Source organism: Equus caballus, chromosome 15 (genome assembly GCF_041296265.1).
Source record: "Equus caballus isolate H_3958 breed thoroughbred chromosome 15, TB-T2T, whole genome shotgun sequence".
Classification (NCBI taxonomy): Eukaryota; Metazoa; Chordata; class Mammalia; order Perissodactyla; family Equidae; genus Equus; species Equus caballus.
Window position 1 is genome coordinate 39,724,608 of NC_091698.1, and position 23,805 is coordinate 39,748,412.

Here is a 23,805-nt window from a genome sequence, read left to right on the forward strand (position 1 = left end):
GTGAAACATTCTGGCCACAACAGCACTAAAAACTGCAAGCAACTTGGTAATGGAACTTTCTAAATCAACATATGTTTTCCAGAAAAACTTCTTTAAATTTAAAAAATTAAACATCTACTTTAATAAAGCTAATTTTCTTAGTGTCAGAGACTTTTACAGTTGAAGGGCTATGAGGTAACATATAGATCTTATAATTTTCAAAATGAGGAAACTAAAGCCAGGGCAGGAAGGAGTAAAACCAGACACAAAAGCCAGTGTCTATTCCAAGTCTAGGATCCTCACTTCCTCATCCACAGTTTTCAAATATCTTTAGTCTCAATGCTTTCTCAAAAGTAATCAAATGATAAGCTCAGCATAAAAAACAAATCAAAGCAGAGATGTGCAGGTTGAAGCTGTTGGCCACCCCAAGTCCCAGTGTACTCGCTCCCCCTCCCCCAGTCATATTTTCAGGAATCCCTAAGGTTTGAGGGAATAGTTTGAAAATCATCTGCTCTGCACCATGTCATCTCATAAAATAAATCTGGAAGAAAGCCAAGCTTAAAAATGTGAAAAATTAAACATCAATGCAAAAGACAGATTACAGTTCAACATAACATAACAAGTTCAACATAACTGTCACTAGTTAGCCCATGATTAAGCACCAAATGAATGAAGCTGAAAATGGGCACCCTAGGAGTTCAGAAAAGGAAACATCAGTGTACTACCAGGGGTCTGGAGTGAGTTACCAAAGAGAAGGGCAGACTTTGGTCATAAAATATGGGTAGTAGCTACTGAAATAAGAGAGTAGGCGTGAAAGAGGAAGAGGTAAGGGAAATAGCATCAGCAACAGCACTGGAACAAGAAAGAACGCTATAATTTTAATACAAGTGAGTAGACCAACTAAGCTCAAAGGGTCGGCCAGGGAACCTGGAAAAACTGAAGTTAAACCCAGAAATATATGCCGGGGCCAGATTATTTCAAGTTAACGAGTTCCAATTTTATCCCGCAGGCTACAGGGAATTACTGCAGGTTTCTGAGTCAGGTAGCAATATGATCAAAGTGTTTTAGGAATTTTATTCTGACAGTGGTGTAAAGATATTCTAGGAAAGAAAAATTGGAGGAGAAAGATCAGTTAGGAGGCTATTTGCAGACATCCAGGCATGATAGTGATCAAAACCAGGTTAAAAGCTGAAAGGACGAGAAAAAAGGGACAGATAAAAATATCAGGAAGGAAGATTTGAAAGGATTTAGCAAGTGACTTGTCATTCCAAGTATTGGAAACACCGTCTGGATATTTATCAGAGATCCTGTAAAGGGGACTGATATCTCAGATGATAACTGAACCATACGACCTCTAAGGTTTCTTTGCAGTTCTGAAATTAAAATTCTATGGAACAGACTGAATATGTTGATAACGGTGAGGGGGTAGAGGGAGCCAAGCACAAACCAAAAGTTTAAACGGGTGACTAGAAGAATGATGGATATAATTTCCAAGGTGAGAGATGCATTATTGACTATTCCAAAGAAGAAATAAAAAGCAGGCCCAATTCCTCCTAAAATGTTGAAATAATTTAAGCCAAAAAAAAAAATCAAGTAGCATATTAAGGTGCATAATCCTTTCAAGTCAAGTGCTTCTAATGATTTAATGATCCACATTTTCCCAGGCTAGACATCAAGGAGATAGCTCAGAAGAAAGCAAACGGGGTTATTATCAGTGCCAATATAAAATAGTGCAAAATCATTTAACACTTAGTCCTTTCAACCTAGTCACACAGACACTCAACAGCAGGAAAATTACCTCTGAGTATGAATAAGAACAACACACATACTTGGAAGTTTGGATCTTTTATTTTTACTTATTTTTTCATTAGTTCATCGGTCTCTTGAGGGCAGCATTATGTTGTTTCATTTTCTATACAATTCTGAATAGCACTTAATCTACACATTTTATGCAAAAGAAAAGAGTTGACTAATTAATATTCAATTTTAGTCTACTATTATCTCTAGATCTTTTTTCACTTATTAACTATATAGTGAGTCATTCTCATTTTATAAATTTATAGCTAATTATCATTCTGAAGTGTACTTCCCTGAACGTGCTCCCAACGAAATTTACTGTGAAAATTTCTCATCTCTTTTTCTATTTATAAAAGTGGTTTGAATCCTACATCTAGCCTCGAGTCTCCCCACTGTGATCGACAAGTACCGTCATACTCTTCTAAGCCAAGAGGTTACCATCAGTAAATTTCACCCAGGTCCTTAATTCTGTTATCCAAATTGGATGATACAATTTTTAAACAGCAATTATTTGTAAGGAATTCTTTTTCATGTTTACAAAGTCTCCAACAAGAGTAGCTCATCATATGTCCCAGAAGTGTGTAAAGGAAAAATTATTTCTGGGTACCTGGATACTAGGATTGTGATATTAAGTCCTTACACAAGCAATACTTAAGACATACTAGTTATCTCCTCAGAAGGAACACTGACCGCTAGAGGAATAAAATACTGAATTGATCCACTGAAGAGAGTGATAGTTATGTTCCTGAAGACCTTTCAAGAAATAATCGATTAGGATAGTCAACTATCTGGTCTGGGCTATTTAGACATGCATCTGCAGTAATTTAAAACAAAAATATCGAGGTTTCTTATATAATTCTAGCTCATTAAAAATTTCCGAAGAATAAAATCTGCAGAATACCAATGAACATTCAAGTAAATCTAACTTTCTTTAGATTTCAGGAGCAAATGATAACTGCGAAAACCATGCAGTTCTGCCCTTAATCTTAAATAGCAATATCATTGATGGATGTCCATATAAATTTATCTATCACATGAAAGTCCCAGTTTAACACATTTAGGAGTCAAGATATAGAATAAATTCTCTAAGCATTATAAGACAATGTTTTATCACATGAGGACTGCACATAATGATTTCAATTCACTGTGTTCAAGAGGACATTATTGCAATTTAACCAGTCATTATAAAACACAGTCACATTTTAGTTCTGCTGTTTTAATTTAGAAAGCAATAAACTGTGTTTTTAGAATTTATAGCCCAGGTAGCCCCACAATAAATATGAATACATTCAATTCCGAAAGAGCTTTGGCATGAGAAGTAATTATAATGTTTTATTTTTATCTTAATAGGTTAAAAAAAACCAGTCTCAGCCTACATATGTTGTTTAAGCCTAACTGATACTGAATTTAAATTTGCTAAAGGAGTTAATAAATAGGGAAATAGTGTATCCAGTGCAGACACAACCATTAAGTGACTTTGGTAATTATATTTGTGGCAGTGGTAGCAAGGCCTCCATTAATTCCTGGATGGTTTAATGTAAAACCTAATAGATTCCTAGAAGCACATATGTGAGATGGCACATTAAAAATTAGGCAGAGGATAAAGCAGTGAAAAACAAAAGAAATGCACTTGGACTCCATAAATCCTTCAGTGCTTCTCAAGGCAAAGAATAAAATTCAAATTCTTAGGTATGGCATGCTTTTATGATCTGACTCCTATCTACATTTGTTCTCGCCTAGCTTTTCTCAATCCCCAGGACACTCCTGGCAGACCCCTGCGCATTCTTCCACTCAGCTAAAATGGTCTCCTTAACCTCTTCCTGAGACTATAGCTACTCCCATAAGGGCTCCCATAATGCACTGTGCATCAACCTCTCACCACACCTAACACAACTGTTACACCTAATACTAACATTTATTGTTTGCTTTCTTCTCTAGATGTGAACTAAGCAATAATTTTGCCATAGAATTCCCAAGACACATATAAGTAGTTATTTTTTTAAATATATGAATGACTAAATAAATGCATTTTTTAGTATAATATTAGAAACGTCGATATACCATACTTACATACAAATGGGTTCAATATTTACTTAATAAATGAAATAAATATTTATTTAGCACTTAGGATGTGCCAGACATGATGCTAAGGGAGGAACAGATACAAAGAAGACTAAAACAAAAACATGACTATGAAGACATTTACAATTTATCGGATGAGATAAGAATTTACCAACCTACCATATGTAAATGGAATATTATAGTAAGTGCTTTGTGATGTCTGAAAAAAGGAAGATCTGGTGTCCTCTCTCAGGTCAAGGTCTTTAATGCCTACCTTCTGCCCCACCATGTCCACAGGCATCTTCTAAGAATGTCCAGTCTTCTCTGCCTCAGTGATTTTTTTTCAGATGCCATCTCTCTCCTCAGTTTCAAACCATTTGTTCTATTCCGATTGGAGCCTCCAGTTTGCACTGTCCCTCAAAGCCTAACCATTCAGGGCTGATGAGTCATTGCATGATTTGGGCTTCTTCCCAGGATGCTGTATTGGAGAACACAGCCCTTGGCTCCACCTTCTGTGGCCTTCCCAAAAGCAATGACCACTCAGCCTCAGGCTGCAATTCCAAAGAATTCATCCAACATCTCTGCCTCTGCTTGACTGGGAAGGGGAAATGATGAAGCCAGAACAAAGAGGAAAGCTTACCTCATTCTGACTGGGATGAAAGGTGAAGGCCACACAGGGGCAACAACCTTTGAGTTGGTCCTTACCTTTCAGAGCCGGCAGAAATAAGGGGAAGGAAGTCGAGGCAGAGACCTTCCTGCTTGAGCAATGGCATAAAAGGTGAAATTGAAAGGCCTCTTCGGTAAAGTCAAGGAGACTAGCTTGCTTCAGTCACACTCAACCATACATCCACTTAGTGGGGAAGCAGATTACATACGTTGTAAAATACTTAGAAGTGCCATATTAAGGTTTATAAGAAAATACAAGGAAATTCCTCTTTTAGAGAAAAGAGAGACACAATCTATTTGGCAAAGAGAATAGGTTACAAATGATAAACAACTTAAAAAGAAAAAAAAAACAGCGGGACTTCATGAAACTGGCTTTATGCAATCTCAAAGCTATCTGAGTTACCTGTCAAGGTATTTAAGTCAAATAAATTTCCAGCTTAGTTTGCTCATCTACAAAAAGAATAATTTTCCTCCTCAATTGCAGTTTGAAAGGTACCTTCTTTATTGAATTTGTTATGCCTTTTCTATATGTTTATCCAAATGCGTATTTGTTGGGTCTAGTATCTTCTTTTCATTTAAATTCTTGTCAATTTTGAGTGTTTGACATTTTATCATGAGTTTCACTGAGTAGAGCAAATCAAAAACTATGCCCTTTGTGTTTTTAACTTATCATTTTCATAAGAACTTTAAGCACAGAAGGAATTCTAACGGCAAGAAGTTAAAGCAGGGTTCAATTTCCAAACCCAATGTAACTTAAACGTATCTCATTTCATCACAATGGATAGGTTTGAATTGTACACCGAGTATCAAACTAAAGAGAAGAAAATAATACTAGGAATGGATTTCCATTTTTCCTACCATTTTTCCAGTTACACTTTCTCATTTTATGCAAAATATATTTTCTTTCATTCAAATAATCATAACTATTTCATATGACTGTCTGCCTGTTTATGTACACAGCCAACATCAAGAAAGTAAAATGAAGGAAATCATTTAAGTGTGTCAGCATTTCATAATTTGGGTCTCTGCATATCAAGATACAATTTCAATATGCAGCAGACGTGGCTTCCCTGAAAACCAAAGTGGAGACCACTTTGGTTGGTAATATGAAAATTTCCATTTTTCTCTTAATGAAATTATTCTTCATAGGAAAGAATACGTTTTCCTATGAATTATGTATTTGGACCTGAATAAAGAAAACACAGTCCTTCATTTATCTTTTTTTTTTTCCTGAAACATGGGAAAGGTCTTTCTTTGCAGCTGCAAATTTTATAAAGTGTGAATGCTCAGAAGGCACAACCTGTATTAGGTTATCAGGAATTAACTGTGGAGATGTTTTCTCATGGAATCCTTGGAAAGCTAGTGACTAGTATTAACTGTGACTGTTTGAAGATCAACTCAGGCAAGAGACCCCTGATAAATGCTGTTTCAATAAGTGTCTAATAGATTTCTCCTCCTCCTTGCTTCCTCTGCATCAGCTTAAGCTGTTGGCCACAAACTTCCTGAAATGTTCTTCTCCTGGCACCCCACTCATCCGGTTCTCTGCCTCCCTCTGGCTGCTCCTCATTTTGTTTCTTGGGCTTCATTTCATCTGCTTACTCCATAAATGTCAACAATCCTCAAGGCTCTACCCTCAGTCATCTATTCTTCTGTTTATATTTTTCCTGGAAAACCTCCTTAACTATGGCTTCAATAGTTATTTATGCTTTAATAAACTTAAACTCTATTATCCCCAGCACAGATCTCTCCCCTGAATTCTAGGTTCATATTTCTAACAATCTATTGGATATTTCTGCTTGACAGCCTTCAGACACGTCACCTGAAATAAACCCCTGATTGAAGGAATTGTGTTTATAAAAAATATTTGCTTCTCCTCATGCATGACTCCACCGGCTGCATATAAAGAAACCTGAGAATGATTCTTGACTCCTTTCACTCACCACTTCTATCAGTCAAGCCCCCAAATCCATGGACTCTATCTCCTTAATATTACTTAAATTCTTCCATGACTTTCCAACCTACCACCAATATCTTAAATCAGGCCATCATCATCTCTCATTATATCAGCTTTATAAGTCCTCTCCCTGCCTCTAGATATGCCCCCACCACAAGACCACCAAGATCCTCCTCCCAACTCTAGCTACATTTAAACTAAAACGTGAATCTGATCGGGTCATTCCCCCGCTTAAATCCTTGCTCTCCCCCACCACCCACAAGACAAAGGTTCACATTTTAGTATGGTCTGCCAGGTCCTTTATGATTACTGCAAGTCCTTGCCCTTATGGAGTTCACTATTTTAGTGGGAAAGGCAGAAAACAAACAAAAACAAATACATAAAATAGTGCTTAATTAAAATAGATCAACTGAAATACATACTTGAAGAGATGGAAGGGTCTAAAACCTACCGGCTGTTAATATCACCAGCATGATGCCTGAACTCCAGAGCAAAAGAGAAAAAAACAATTTGATCCGTTCTACAGAACGGAGAAGCATGACAGGGTGTTCTTTCTACTCTTCGCCCCACATATTATGCCAAATTTAGGAACACTTGAGAAAAAAATGTGCGTGCTCACCGTTTTAAAAAACTTTAAGGTGCAATAGAAAGGTGTTGGAAACTAGACCACTGTGGTGAGTTGTGAATTAGTTTCACTTTTGTCCCACAAAAATCAATGCAAATATGCATGGTCCACAGAGGAGGATGGCTAAAATAAGCTAAGAATGTGTAAGCTCCTCCATTTAAAAAGCAAATTCAATCATCTTCTCCTCTCCCAGCTTAAAATATTCTGTCTGTCTCCTAAGGAACCTCTATCAAAATGCGTCTGTGAGCAGTGACTATTGTTAGATCACCTTTTAGAGACTGTCTTCCACTAACACATATGTTATATAATGGAATATTAAGTAGCACAGAGTCAGGACCTGAGTTTCTCATTGGCATTTTACTTCTTAAAAAATAGTTGAAGATTCAAAATTGCACAACAAAAACAATAAAAGACATTTAATAGGATATTTTTTACAACACTGGCTCAGCATGCGTTTTTTATCACCTCCCTATAACAAGGGTAGCTGCATTCCTATTTTGGGGATCGTGAAAGTAGGTGATGTTATACATGAATCTACATGTGGCAGAGCCAAACTGCAGTGGCGGGAAAGGAAGGCATCCAGCAGCATCCCCACAAGTGTACTCTGGTCAGACTGGGCTCCAGGAATGCCTCCTGCAGATGGCCTCCACTTTGATGATGGAAAAGAGCACTGATCATGCCCTATGTCAACAAACACTGTAATGTGGGGGCAGAAACATACCATTCAATCTAGCGTCTGATTGCATCTGATATAATGACATCGAATTACCAATGTATAATTTAGCAAATCATGCTGTTTCCAAATTAATGAAACTTAAGCACATGTTGCACCAGTGTACTTGGAGAGTTCCAGGTAGCATAATTATAAGTTGGTGTAAAAAACAATATGTGATTCAAAGGCTTTCCGCATTTTGCACAGGATTTTCAAAAAGAACCTCATAAATTATATGTAGAAATAACATTTGCATAATTAGTGCCAAATTTTACATGCCTATTTTCCTCATAGAGTAAAATAAGGTTGTTTTGACCAAATATGAACCCTGTCCCACCCCTTACTCCTGGATTTATAGACCAGAACCCATCAGAGACCAGAAGGGATGCTGAGAGAAAGTGATGTAATCTGAGCAGTGTAACTACACCTTTCCCTACACAATAAATTTGAAACAGAACCAATTAACTGTAGTGTATGGTCTTGACAGTTACATGTACAATACAACTTTTGTTTTAAAAAATCAATTTTTGCCCCAAGGAGACAAGCGGCATGTTATTACCTAGAGCTTGGTGGGTGTCTATCCAGACCAAATAACTCTGAATCTCATCATAAATTACACAAGAATAATGAATATATTTTTCACACAAGTATGTGTATGGATAAATGTGTGATACACACTTAGAAGAGAAAACAACATTGAGAAAAGGAAAGACTAAACAAATCCCTATTGTGAGATTTTTCTCCAGATGCATAACAAAACGACGTCTGTATAACATGACGAATCACATACCTGATCGTGTCAGCTGGATTTTCACTTCACCTATCACACTCAATGTACTATACCATGAAGAAACACATTCTTGGTACATGAGTGCATATGTTGTTTGCATATTTTTGTTACTCACATTCATATCTTATAAAAAAGCAATGCCTTAGAAAATAAGTTCATTAGTATTCTCATCCTCTCTCTCTGTCACACACACAGACACAATACAATTTTAGCATCAAACAAGGATTCCAGCTTTTTTAACACTTAACTCCAATTTAGCTAAATGTAGTCTTTCAAACTAATAAAAAGGGAAGTGATATCATGCTGCTCAACAGCAAGTTTCAAATATGCATAACTGAAAGAGTGTGGCTAAATATATATATATATATATATTTTATTATATATAATTTGGAGATATATATAGAGATATATAGATATCCAAAGCTTTTGTTTTCATTCTATCCATGTTTTTCCAAAAGGAAACCCTTAAATGTTAAAGTTAAAGTAACTTTTATAATGCAATTAGTAACAAATCATATTGAAATTGTAGACCTGAAATGCTGGCTGTTTAACTTTTTCTAGAATCTCTATGACCATACCAATCAATTTCTGTTCAGACTGGTAGTCTCCATCTAGGCACTTTTCCTCTATCTCCATTCAGAGGAATTAGTGGGGGCAAAGCCCTATCACGTTTTCAGCCATGGAGACTAAAAAATCAACTTTTCAGGCTGGATGACTAAGAACATAAACTAACAAATGATTCTACCTAATTATATTATTCAAAAACACACACTTTAAATTGGCAATCATAAATGTTAGGGTAGTTAATATTAAAAGGTAACATTATTTCAAAACTCACTGCAAAGCTACTGTAATCAAAACAGTGTGGTACTGGAACAAGGATAGACACGTAGATTAGTGAAATAGAATGGAAAGCCAAGCAATAACCCTTAAATTTATGGTCAACTCACTTTTGAAGACAAATGGTACTGAAACAACTGATATCCACGTGCAAAAGAATGCAGTTGGATCCCTATCTCATACCACATACAAAAATTAACTAAAAATGGACCAAAGACCTACACAGAAAAATTAAAACTATGGAACTCTTGGAAGTAAACATAGGTATAAATCTTTGTGATTTGGGTTAGGCAACTGTTTCTTAGATATAACACAAAAAGGGCAAGCAACCAAAGAAAAAACAGATAAATCTGACTTCATCAGAATTAAAAACTTTTTGGGCCAGCTCAGTGGCGTAATGGTTAAGTTTGTATGCTCCGCTTTGGCAGCCCAGGGTTTGTGGGTTTGGATCCCCGGCATGGACCTGCACACCACTCATCAAGCCATGCTGTCGTGGCATCCCACATATAAAAATAATAGAGGAATATTGGCACAGATGTTAGCTCAGGGACAATCTTCTTCAAGCAAAAAGAGGAGGATTGGCAACATATGTTAGCTCAGGGCCAATCTTCCTCACACACACACACAAAAATTAAAAACTTTTGTCCTTCAAAGGACATGATCAAAAGTGAAGAGACAATTCACAGAATAGAAGGAAAAATTTGCAAATCATATATCTCATAAGGGTTACCACTGAGAATTTATAAAGATCTATTACACATCAATAACAAAAATACAAATAGCTCAATTAAAAATGGGCAAAGGATTTAAATAGGCATTTATCAAAGAAAACATACAACAGTTAATATGTACATGAAAAGATGCCCAGTATCCTTAGTCAGTAGGGCAATGCAAATAAAAACCACAATGAGATACCTTTTAACACCCACTAACATGACTATAGGCACCAAGATGGAAAATAGGTGTATGCAGGGATGTGGAGAAATTGGAACCTTCATAAACTGGTGGAGGGAATGTAAACTGGTGTATGCTTTAGAAAATCATTTGGAAGTTGTTCAAAAAGTTAAACATAGAATTACCATATGACCAAAATTCCACTCCTAGGTATACACCCAAAAGAAATGAAAACATATGTTCACAAAAGACCTAAATACTAATGTTCATAGCAGCATTATTCATAATAACCAAAAGGTAGAAACAAAATGTTCATCAACTGAAAAATGGATAAAGCATGGCATAGCCATATAATGGAATATTAATCAGCCACAAAAAGAAATGAAGTGCTGATAAATGTTACAAATGGATGAGCCTTGAAACCAGTATGGTAAGGAAAAGAAATCAGACACAAAAGGTCACATACTGTATGATTCCATTTACATAAATGTCTAGAATAGACAAATCTGTAGAAACACTATGTAGATGGTGGGGCTGGGGGGAAGGGGGAATGGAGAGTGGTTGTTAAGGAGTATGGAGTCTCCTTTGCGGTTAGGAAGTTGTTCTGGAATTAGATAGTGGTGATGATTCCACAACTTTACAAATATTCTAAAAACTACTGTATTGTACATTTTAAAAGAGTGAATTTGATGGTCTGTTAATTATATTCCAATAAAAAAATTAAAAAGTAGTATTAAAATGATAAAATTTGGAATAAGATACAAGGAGGTGAAATCTGGGATGTTTCTCTATGAATATCCAGCCCTGAGGCTGAGTAAATAGCTCACTGTGAGCATTTCCTTCTAGTTAAGACACTTTGAGGATATAGTCACAACTCAGCTTCTGTCCATGACTCTTTAGATCACTTTGTATTCACTATTGTTTTTCTACCATACTCACATTCTATTCTCTGCAAGTGAGGGGCTTAAGAGATCTGCCTTCCTTTGCCTTTCCAATAGCCATCCACTTTTTCTTCCTAATATACTCTTCCTAATAGCAAGAGCATAAAACAAAGTCACAGCATTATCCATCCAACCATCCACACTTGCCACATTCTCCAATTGTTTTTCCTACCCTTAGAAGCCAGCAACTTGAATTAAAGCCAATTTTAAGGACACTTTTACTGTTATAAAATAACCAGATTCTTCCAAGTCTATTTCTCTATTTTAAAGTATGTGGACATTTTCACCCTGAACATTCACAGGCCCCTCTACTATTTTTTTCCCTAACTACCAACCTTCTGATAGAGCTGCTACATTCAACCTCACGGTCTCCATTTCCATTTCTAACCTCAAAGGTTGCTAATGACCTCCAAATTGCCAAAGCCAGTAGATTTCCCCAAGTTCTGATACAAACCTACTTCTTGAAACATTTGATGCTATTAAAAAACAACAACAACACCACTTTCTTCAAATTGTCATTTTCTCTTTCAACTAAGTAAAAAAAGTCTGTACTGGATCTTTATCCACTATTTTGTCCCTAAGGCACAAAAGTTTTCTTGGAGTAGTGAGCCAGGTGCTAGAGTCATCAAAACAAACAGACCACACATTCACTAGTTGTTTCATCACTAAACTAACTTCTCAGACACCTATTTTTTTTTCTGTAAATTGGGGATCTGTAAGGGTTTTTAAAAGAATGATATGAGATATTGTATGTAAATTTCTTACCAGTGGCTTGCCACATAAATGATAGTTTTTATAATGATTAGAGTTACTTATTTTTTCATCACTATTATATTCTCTTTTACAATAATCAGCTTTAAACTCTATCCCCAGTTCTGTCCTGTCCTCTCTTCCAAGGAAGCTTGGAATTCTCTGCTGGACTGAGATACTGGATGTCCTCCTGCTTGCAGCCACTAGCTCAGTCTATCCAACGCACAATTAATCATCTCTGTCAACCATCATTAAACACCACTACTTCAGTGATGACATCACCACCCTCTCAGCCCCAGGTTTGAAGACCTGAAGTCAGCTTCGATTCTTCCCTACTATTAGGAAGGAATTTGTTCCCCAGTTTACTCAACTATATCTCTGTAGCATTTCCTGAGTGCATCCCCGGTCCTCAATGTCCACAGGGAACTGAGGCCAGGCCCTTGTTATATCTCACTTACATTAATGGTTCCCAGACCTGGCAGAATATCACCATCAAGATCCAGATCCTTGGCACCACCTCACACTTACAAATCATAATCTCCAAAGAGTAAGGCCTAGAAATCAATCAGAGTGAAAAGTTTCCAAGTGATTAGCATAACCTGCCAGATGTAGAAATCAATGGCATCTATTAGGGAAACAAGCTGAGATGGCCTAACTCCAATATCAGCTCTTTCCAATGTTTCTTCTTCCCCAATAATGCCAGGTACATTTTCCCAAATTTCAGCCTCCCAAGTCCTACCCTAAAACATGCTCTACCTCGCCGCTACCTACACGGTAAAGTCCATCAACACTCATTCATCACCATCTGTTTCAGCATCTATAATAATAGGTACTGAATATATGAAAACCAAGGATTAAATCTTTGAGGAGCAAACAACTAAAGATGGCAAGAGAGAGAGAGAGGGACCGGGGTGGGAGGAGACAGAAAGAACGAATATAGGCATCCATTCAATACCTCTAACATGCCAAACAAAGGATCTACAAACGTAACTAATTTTCTCCTTAGCTCGGCATTCAAGCCCTCCACTGTCAGGCTTCATCCTTATTTACCCAAGTTGCAATCAAAATGAATAGTTCCCACAGTTTCCACAAAAACTCTGAGTCTTTCTGCATATAAGTTTTGGCTTAGAGTTTGCTCTCTGCCTAGAATATCTCCCCACACTATCCCAATTCCTTGTGCCCAAATCCTCGTCATCTTTCGTGTCCTGAGTAGCCCAGTTGTCCAAACAGTACAGTAGTTCTTTCTGTTATCGAAGTTTCCACAGCTCTATGTGGAACTGAGTGCCTCTAATATATATAATAGATATTTTATACTTGTTATCTTTCTATTACATCACAGGTCCCTTTAGAGTAGGATTCATAATGAATCTTTCATTGACTCTTCACAGCACCTACTGTATACCATAAATACATGCTTAATTAATGAACATAGACAAATAATACTTTCATAAAATCTGAATCCTGGTATCTCTTAGGAGATTTAACAAACGAAAAAAAGTTCACTAAGATGATATTATCAATATGAAATGACAGCTGATTATAGTTAATAATGGGACATAGAATCATTTTCTCATCATTCAATGGCTGAATCAGTCTGCACGGCAGTGCCATGGATAGTGGTGCTAGCAACACTTATGGGCATGTTCAGTTATGAATTAAGCTTTTACTAGTCTAGGAAACTACCTAAACTACCAAGAATATTATCTAAATTTCTTGAGAAAAATCTGTACAGAACTAGAACATGCTAACAACTATATTCTGGTCTGAAACGGAGGAGTGTCTCTGTGTGAATGTTTACATATGTGCTTATCCACATAGACGTAAACACTGGAGATTTTGCACAATGCTGTGAAGCGAGCATCAAATTTAAAAACAAAACAAAACAAAATCAAGCCAAAGCCTCACCAGGAAAATCCTAAGCACAGCTAAACAGGTAATTCTACTGAACCAAAGTTTTCACTTAATTAGGTTTAGTATCACAAGAAGACACTCACAAAAAATAGGTGTGAATGCCATTTGAAGAAGCCAAGCCATGTAGACACAGCTGCAGAGCAAACACTTAATCTATACATATGAACCTACGGTGAAAAGAAATAAATTATATGACAGATTCTACAGTCACACTAGTTTATACAGAATATGGCACCATAAGGAAAGCCATCATTTTGAAAGCAAAAAGACAGTCAGAACTAAAGAATTGAACATAATTTTCCAAGAGTTTAATATCTTCCATAACAGTCTTCCATACCCAGGAAGTAAGTGATTTACATTTCAGGTAAAAGAGTTCAAACGAGAGCATTAGAAAGCCAATGAATTTAAAACTAAACAGGCAAATTATAAACAAAGGTCATTTTTTTAAACTAAAGAAACCTAAAAAGTGAATTACATTTAATTTTCAAATGTGCATCATTCCTAGCTCCTCCAAGATGTCTCTCACAGATATTGGCTTAAATTCCAACAACAGAGCTCACCCATCACATTCCCTTCCCAGTTTCTGATACAAAGTGCTTCTCACTGATTACCAAGGACAATACAGATCAAGAAAATAAACACATACATCAAAATTAAGAGGGATACCGGAGGTCCTGAACTCTCCTCACCGGCAAAGGTTTTAGGTTAATAAGAAAAGAAAATTCAGTCATTACTTAAATTTATGTATCAAAGGCTCCTATGAGCATAATAAACATAAAAGTGACCTATTCTCTACTTCCATCCAGGAGAGTACAAGGAAAAATGAGCTTAAATTGCAGCAGCAGCAGCAAAGATTTAGGTTAGATATGAGAAAGAGTTCCCAAACTATGAGTGCTGTTAGGTTCTAGAGTTGTCGGCCAAAAAGGCCGTAGAGTTTCCTTCTCTGAAGAGTTTTAAGAATCAGATAGGGGGCCGGTTCCGTGGCCGAGTGGTTAAGTTCATGAGCTCCACTGCGGTGGCCCAGGGTTCGGATCCTGGGCGCGGACATGGCACCGCTCGTCAGGCCACGTTGAGGCGGCATCCCACATCCTACAACTAGAAGGACCTGTAACTAAGATATACAACTGTGTACAGGGGGGTTTGGGAAGATAAAAGCAGGAAAAAAAAAAAAAAAAGATTGGCAACAGCTGTTAGCCCAGGTGCCAATCTTTGGAAAAAAAAAATAAAAGAATCAGATAGATTGCACTCCTGTAGGGTGACTTAACCCAGAAGACAGAGAGAAGTAAATTCAGCCACTCTCAAAGGTGCTTCTGATTTTATTTTACATACTTGAAAACTAGGTAAGACAAGAAAACTTTTATGGACTGCCCCTAATAAAAATGAACATTTCCAAACACTGCTTTATCATTTAATCCTTAAAATTAGTCTATGAGATATGTACAATCTCTAGTTTCCAGATTTAGAAACTGAAACTCAAAGAGAGGCTACATAATTAACATCATTAGGGGAGTCAGCAGTTAAAGCTAGGTTTGCTTGGCTTCAAATCCCATTTCATTGCACTCCTTCACACATAAGACAACAAGGACTGTTAACACTTGGCTTCCTTTACATTGACAGATAGCTAGGATATCAGAGGCTGCAGGGTATCAGAGGCTGTTTCAGACAGGCAGGTTTGAGTGCTAGAGACCTTCTGAACATATACTCATCACACATCATTTCAGTGCCCAGTTTATGCACAGCAATGTAGCTACAAATTTGTCAGGAGACTAGTTTCAATACAACCACAAGAAGAAGCCATCATCATCATGTATGTTCGAGGATACCTTAGACCAAAAAGGCAGTCATACGTTCTACCTTTCGAATATCGTAAGCAAAGTGCTAGTTGGGGTCAGTACACACAATGTTGCATTTTGCCATGCAGGTCAAGGTCACCACTACAAATCTTCTGTGAACCAGACAGAATCACATGAAGGAAAATCTCTGATCCTCAGCCATGGGCTCATCTGCACCCCTGCCCAGTTCCCCAGCAAATGCATAAACCTTGTCAATGATGGCAGGTTAAATGAGAGAGATAGGAGGGATCGTTATAAACCTATTGTCTTAGTCCCTGCAGACTGTTGTAACAAAATACCACAGACTGGGTAGCTTATAAACAACAGAGTTTTATTTCTCACGGGTCTGGAGGCTGGAAGTCCATGATCAGGGTACCTGCATGGTCAGGTTCTGGTAAAGGCCCTCTTCCAGTTGGCAGACTGCCAATTCTCCCTCTGTCCTCGCATGATGGAAGGTGCGAGCTAGCTCTCCAGGGCCTCTGTTATAAGGGCATCAATCCCAATCATCAGGGCTCTGCACTCATGATCTAATCACCTCCCAAAGGCTTCACCTCCTAATACCATCACACTGGGCATAGGATGTCAACATGTAAATTTGGGGGAGATGCAAACATTCAGACCGTAGCATCTATCAGTATTACTAGAAAAATAACTCCTAGAACCTGTTCTATTAATGATGAGTCAGTAGAATTTTCTATTTATAGAAAGGATAAAGTACTGCTTAATCAGAAAAATAAGGTAATATTAAGCAAGGATGACAGTCTTATTCTCTTTGAAACTTGAAGTTAATGTGTTTTGACAATAATTGGATTCAAAAAAAGAGACCTTTGCAACAATTGTAATGGGCCAATTTATAGAAGCAAGAAGGTGTCAGAGCAAGTGAATTTCTTAAACTTCAATGAAAAATTAAACTCTCAAAACTGCCAACAAAAAGATTTACATTTTTCACATTGGTTTACTGACTGAGCTCTGTCTTTGAAAGAAGCTGCATGAACTCTTTCTTTAGTCAAGGTCAGTGGTTAACACAGTGAGTTGTGTTTGAAGTAAGCGCATTTCCCTTATCTTCAGACTATTATTATATTAGTTGACCTTGGCAAAACCTAATGTGAAATACTGTTGCCAAGTGGAAATGACACATAACTAAGAAACTCAATGCTCTAGTCAGAATTCTGTCATAATACAGAATATGGTTTAATATAAATCTGTTTCTTACATGAAAAGAAACATTTTTAATAGTATCTAAGAATAAAATTGTACATTCAGACACAATTCAAATAAAATAGAGCAGTTGCAATGCTAAAACAAGAAATTCCTTAAATGAGATGATTGATTGCCTCTTCTAAATTAGTAATAAACCCATATTAATTATTGAAAATTACAACATGAACGGGAGCTTTTGAAGTAAAACTCTCTTGAGTGCTTAGTGTGATGTCAATTTCCCTCTCACCTCTCCCTCCCAGCACTCCACACCTCTCCATTCAGAGGGACACTTGAGAGAAAGGTCCAGAGTGCCAGCTCAGGGTATTTTCTCAGCTACTCTATACTCCAATGCAAGCCTTTATACAACACTTTTTGCTTTTGAGAAGGCAAAAGAAAATTTGCTAAAATAGAAGAAAAGAGACAGGAAGGAGATTTTTGTTTTTGTCACTTCCATAGCTTAAAGAACTGTGTTACTTGCACTCCAGTTTGCATACAAAAATAGGACTCACAAAGGAATGGACACTAAGGTGAAAAAGAACACTACACTATGAGTCTGAGATGTGCTCCAACCTCTACTAAACTATTAACCAGCTGGGTGACACTGGATCTCAGCCTCTCCAGGCTCTTAGTTTTCACCTCTAAAATGAGGAAATGCAATTATATGATTTCTAAATGGTCTTTAAAACATTCTGCTGTTAAATATCAATAGGTTTAGTATTCATTTTGCTCTTCGGATTTCCCGTTTCGGGCCTCTTTTGGACAAGTTAGGGCAAGGCCACAAATAAAAACAACAAAAAGAAAAAGAAAATCAAGACCATTGAAGTATCACCACATTCTTCAGTTATGAAATAAGAACAATAACCCCATTTTTGTGGGGCTGTTTTGAGAAGAGGATTAATTTAGATAAATAGGGCGTCTAGCGTAAACTGACGCTTTTTATCAGGTGACCTGAGCCTCCTTTCCTTAATGACCTGTTTTTTGCTTTTTAAGTAGCATTTGTATAGGAACCTGGACAATTAAACAGAAGTTGTATCCATAATCACCAGGCTATTTGATTCTGGCAGTGGGTATGTCAAAACCACCTTAATAATTAAATACATCAGTCCCACTAGAAAGTAACATTTGGAATTAGCCCCGGGCTGATGTCAGTGTTCTCTGCAGTACAGTGTACAAAAATTATATTTTAACATTATGTAGCATATGTCCCCTAATGCTAAGAATCTCCACACATACTTTTTTCCTTTAAACTATCTTAGAGGAGATATTTCCATCAATTAAGGCAAACTAATGTTGAATGATTTTCCTCAAATGATGCTGCAGTGTCATTTCACTTCAATATATAGGAGGCTATTAATATTGTTTCTAATATATATTCTCAGCCACTCAAACAAGTTTCATCATGTAACATCAGGCACTTATTTGGGCCAGCAAATAAGTGACAAGCAATTCTCCATTCGCTTTTGCTGAATGTAGCAAAGATTTATGTTAACAGTGACATACTGAAGAATCAGACAGCAGATCAAGTACAGTCATTCAGCAATCAAAATCTATTTGCAGGTATACACTAACAAATAGTATGAAATATTAAAGCAGACATAGCTGTAAGAGCAAGTTGCAAATTTCTCCCATTTCCTAAAGTAATACTAATTTCTATTCATTTAAATGTCGCTCATTGATTTGAATGATCTCATTATCAGAGATCCAATGGACTCCATTCCTTTACTTTTGAGGCAATGAACCTATAGTTAATGTTCTCTATAAAGGCCATTAGGTTTAGTAGGAAGCACACAGCAGTCCTTGGAGGAGGAGCCAGGTTCCAATTGTCAATCTCCCATTTACAGGCTAGTGACTGTGAGTAAATTAGTTTACTTGAATATGCCTCATTTTATTTATGCTATAAGGACTAAAGGAACACAGTCAGAATCCAAACAATGCTAGGATCCATAACCTTGCTCACAATGTGTGGTATTTGGTATAAAGAGCTACTGAATGAATGAATGAATGAATGAATATTGTGCTCAATGATGTTATGGTGATACTACAGAGACAACATTTGAATATTTTGATATTTGACCTTCTCATCCATGTTATTTCTTAACTTATATTTCATAACATCCTGTTATCACAATTTGGCTATGGTGTTTGGAATGGATGCTGTGGTTTGCTGCCTAGATCTCCTTTTTAAGACCAAAATACTCATTTCTCCAGATTCCAGGAGAGATGTCTATTGGTAGTCTACATCTGAGTTCCTCTCTGGAAATTGCCTTTGACTGAAAAGAGATGTCTTGCCAAGGTTACGCTTTCTCCCCAGAAGAAGAGTGCATCCAGTGACTGGTCTATCTAGGCATTCAAAGATCTCATCCTTTTACCTCAAATAGAACAACTCTGAGGGACCATTCCAACTTTAGAGCTCCCAATGGGATCAGCTGAGGACCAGTCATTTAGAAAGCAACCATACAGTATAGAAAGGGGCAATCTAGACATTTTGAGAACTATTACATACTAAGTACAAATTGACATTGGTATCTAGAGACTGAAAACATCATTATGCCCTCCCCCTATTAGAGTGGGGATATAAAGGAATAAGGTAATAAATGGAGTTCCAGCCCAAGTCTAGCTCATAGCGGGTTCGCTAGGTCTATGGATCCAGCTAGAGGTCATTTTACTGATCCTTGAAAGTGTAATTGAAATGAACAAACTTGTAGACAGTAGAACTCCCAGTTTGACTCAGTGTCCTTTAAGGTAAAACTATCAGAGAAGCAAAGGTCAAGCAGAAGTCTTGGATATTGCCCTCCTCCTTGATCTTTCAAGGTAGTATATCAAAAACAATATCTGTAATAGTGGGAATAGCAGAAATTACTGTGAACCTTAAAGACCTCAAAGATCGAAAGGATCCAGGGGTGGTGATCCCCATCATATTCGCATTTAATTCTCCAGTCTGGCCTCTACAACAACCATAAGGCTCCTGGAAGATGACAGTAAACCGCCACGCACTTGACCACGATGTAACCGCAACTGCAGCGGCAGTGTGAGATGTGGTGTTTTTATTAGAACAGATTAACAGAGCCTCAGGTGCACAGGCATTGAGCTAGTGAATAGACTCTTTACTAACTACGTTCAGAAGCCATTCATATTTACATGGGAAGGAAAACAGCATACGCTTCTAGTCCTGCACTAGGGTTATGTTAACTCTCTTGTCTTCTGTCACATCAAAGTCTGAAGGGATCTTATCCATCCTAGATGTTCTGAACAACATGACATTTGTCCACTATGTCAAATGAAATGAAATTAATCAGACCAGATGAGCAAGAAAAGAACAAAATGCTTTGGGTTCTAAAGGAAGCATAATCTGCGCTTATAAATACTGCCCTGACTTACATGCCAAGTGGCATGGTAGTTAAGAGAACCATAGGACTGGATAATAAAGCTCCACCAAAACACATTTAAGTTCTATTATTTTGAAAAACACTCTGCTGGCCAAATCAGGTTTCTAATGCCTATGTTATAATATCCTTTTTTTTAATGAGTAAACTGAGATATAAAAAGGAGAATTTAAAATCATTAGGACAAAATTTAGTCTTACCTAATTTTGGGATGGGTAATCAGAAGTAGGTGTGAGTTCTGAAACATTAGTATATTTTGCATGACCTATGGACGCAGAGTCTTTATATTACAACATATCTTCATCAGAAGGAACAGCCTTTTCTTTAAAAGACATTCCTATGCAGGTTGGCAGCACTGGGCATGGCTCAGAGAGTGGGGGTCAGGGGTGACATGGAGAAGGCTGCAGCAGTTGGCCCATGGCACACGTGAATCAAGAGGTGAAGGCACTATGGGGGCAGCCCAAACTAAAATGATCCTGGCTCAAGAGGAAGTGAGTGTTGCATACTCAGGTCTCTCCCCTTACTCAGGAAATCACTATCAAGAAAGAGGAGGAAATAGAAGCTGAGTTATTGACTGTCTAGTTCCAGATATGGGTGACCTTCAAGGATGTGGTTGTGAACTACACCAAGGAGAAATAACAGCTGCTGTACACTGTCAGCAGATCGTGTACAAAAATGGGATGCTTGAGAAATATAAGAACTTGACTTCCTTGGGGCATCAGCTTCCCAAACAGATGTAAATCCTCTAGTTGGCAAAGGCTGAATAACCAGGGTTGGGAGATAAAGGAATTCACCAAGAGCCCTGGCCAGATTCAGAGACTGAGTTGAAATTAAATCATCACTTTTCAACAAGAGCATTTCTGAAGATAAACAACTCTCTGAGATTAAAATGGAAGAAATGGTAAGGAATGATTTCTGGTAACTGTTAGTAAAATGTGGAAATGTAAAGACAGGTTGGACAATTATCAGGGAAATGAGGAGAGACATTTGAGGCAAGTTGTATTCACCCAAAAGATAGTACTTCTTAGGAAAGAGTCTGTGAAAACAGTAAATATTGAGGAGATCACATGCTTCCTGCTCAGCTAGTGTTTAGGTGGTGGCTCTGTAAATATGACTCATGTGTCAAAAGCCTGAAACACAATTTAGTTTAGTGAACATCAGGAAACCTATGTAAGTAAGAGTAATAAACATAGTCAAATCTTTTGTTAGAACACTCACCTTATGCAATTTGCAAGAACTCCAGCAGGAGATAAACTCTACAAATGATAGTAATAACTCTCTCGCTCATAGTACATCCCTTGGTACATATGAGAGCATAAATAAAAAGAGAAGCCCAATTAAGGTAAAGAATATACAGCTGGAGTTCTCCCTACATTAATATCACAGAAATCATACAGGTGAAGGACCCACGAATGTAAAGAACGTGAAAGTATGTGGAAAAGCCTTTAGCTGCTTCCATCACTTTTTTGGCACCCTGGAGAACTCATACTGGAGACAAACTGTACATATGTAATCAGTGTGGAAAATCATATTTTATGGCCATGGGCTCATACCAGAGACAAATTTTATGAAAATCCTGAATGTGGAAAATCTTTCAGACAGAACACCCACCTCATCATGTATCAGAGAACTCACATAAGAGGGGGCCCTATGAATGCAATGAATGGGGGAAGTCTTAAAGCCAGAGACCTCATCTCACTTGCATCATAGAATTCACAATTGGATGAAACCATATAAGTGTAAAAATTGTGGGAAATACTTTAGTTGAAACACTTATCTTTTTTCACATCAGAGAATCCATGCTGGAGAGAAATCATATGAATGTCATGATTGTGGAAAATTCTTCAACCAGAGTTCTGCCCTTATTTTGCATCAAAAATCCATATGGAGAGAAACTACATAAATGTTAGCAATGTTGAAAAGACTTCATCCAGAAAAATAACCTTACTAAGCATCAAAAATATATATTGAAAGAGGCCTATAAATATAATCAATATAGAATTCTCTTCAGCCAGAATTCTCTACTTATTTTACTCTTGTTAATGGCTTTAACCTTATTAGGTATCAGAAAAGTCACACTGGAGAAAACATGTTTAATATATTAATATGGAAAATTAGTCACCGAGAGCAATAACTTTATTTTGCAATAAGACATCATTCTGGAGAGAAGCTTCATAAATTTTATCAAAGTAGAAATATTTTAAATCATGTTATTACCCCTAATGTGCAGTAGAGAACTGGTCCTGGAGAGAAACACACACACACACACACACACACACACACTACATTTCAGTACACCAATACATCAGATTTTCTTCTTTTCAAATATTCAATAAACTCCTACAAAAGTATTTGGCCTGGGAGCATTCTTGACCAAGCCTTAAGGCTCAGATCTGAGAAGGAACCATTAAGGAGGCAAGTTGTTGCTGAGAAATGACCCATCTTCATTATCTTCTTCAGAAAGATAAATAAATAAAAATGTTACTGTAGGGAGCGTTGCTGCTGAGAAGACTAAAAATTGTATATGGTTCTTGCAACAAAAAGTTGGGAAATAATATTCCAGTAAGTTAATATGCAATTGTTTACTTGACTGCTCTCCCTTGGGATACTTAATAGGTTTCAATCTGTTATATGTGTCTTCTCTAAAACCACATTTTGGCTAGCAGCAGGGAAATTAAAGCAATCAAAGTGAAATACATTTACACTACTCTTATTATACATTTTAAAGATATCTGCATATGGACAAGAATTGAGAAAACATCTATAGATAAACGAACAGAAGAAATTTAGTCAATAAAGGGATTATAAGAAAGTTTCATTTTATAGTTTACTTGGAACTACTATAATAATACCTTGAATAAAATTTTAAATATTTAAAAAACAATATTTAGCTTGTCTATTCCAAGGTCAAGGAAGCTTGGATACAACTTTCTAGGAAATCTTCCTGTGACTTCTAAGTTGTTTTAGGCCTTAGTTAGAATGCTACTCTCTGCGACATGGTTTTAAAACCTCCTGAGAATTTAAGAACACAGTAATTCTCTGTAATTTTGGACCTAGAGAAAATATTGGACCGCTCAGGGAGAGGGCCCATTTGCATGGGAACATGTACCAGGACAATATTTATAGTAATTGTGCTCACGTGATAGATACAACCCAGCGGCATAAGCTGCCCTCCCTTCTTCACTTAGTCGTTTGTCTTCAAAAGGAAAACACAGTTAAGAGGAGAGACCTGAGCTTAACCGCCCAGGTTGAAACTCCACCTCTTCCCCTAACTAGGTGGGTGATCTTGGCCTTGTTACTTAGTTTCTCTACCTGAATTACACACATCCTCCTTTCTTAAATAGGGATACTAACAGTACTTATCCCCAGGATTATTGTACTAAATGAGTACATGGATAAACAGCTTACAATAGTGCCTGAGACACATTAAGTGCTTTATAATTACTAGCTGTGTTTATTAATATTATTAT

The 23,805-nt window shown here is 37.1% G+C and overlaps 1 protein-coding gene across 9 annotated transcripts in view; it reads right to left on the reverse strand.

Moving 5' to 3' along the window:
* CTNNA2 (catenin alpha 2) overlaps window positions 1-23,805 on the reverse strand; it is a 1,085,794-nt gene that overhangs the window by 1,030,080 nt on the left and 31,909 nt on the right. The gene's annotated exons all lie outside the window — the stretch shown is intronic.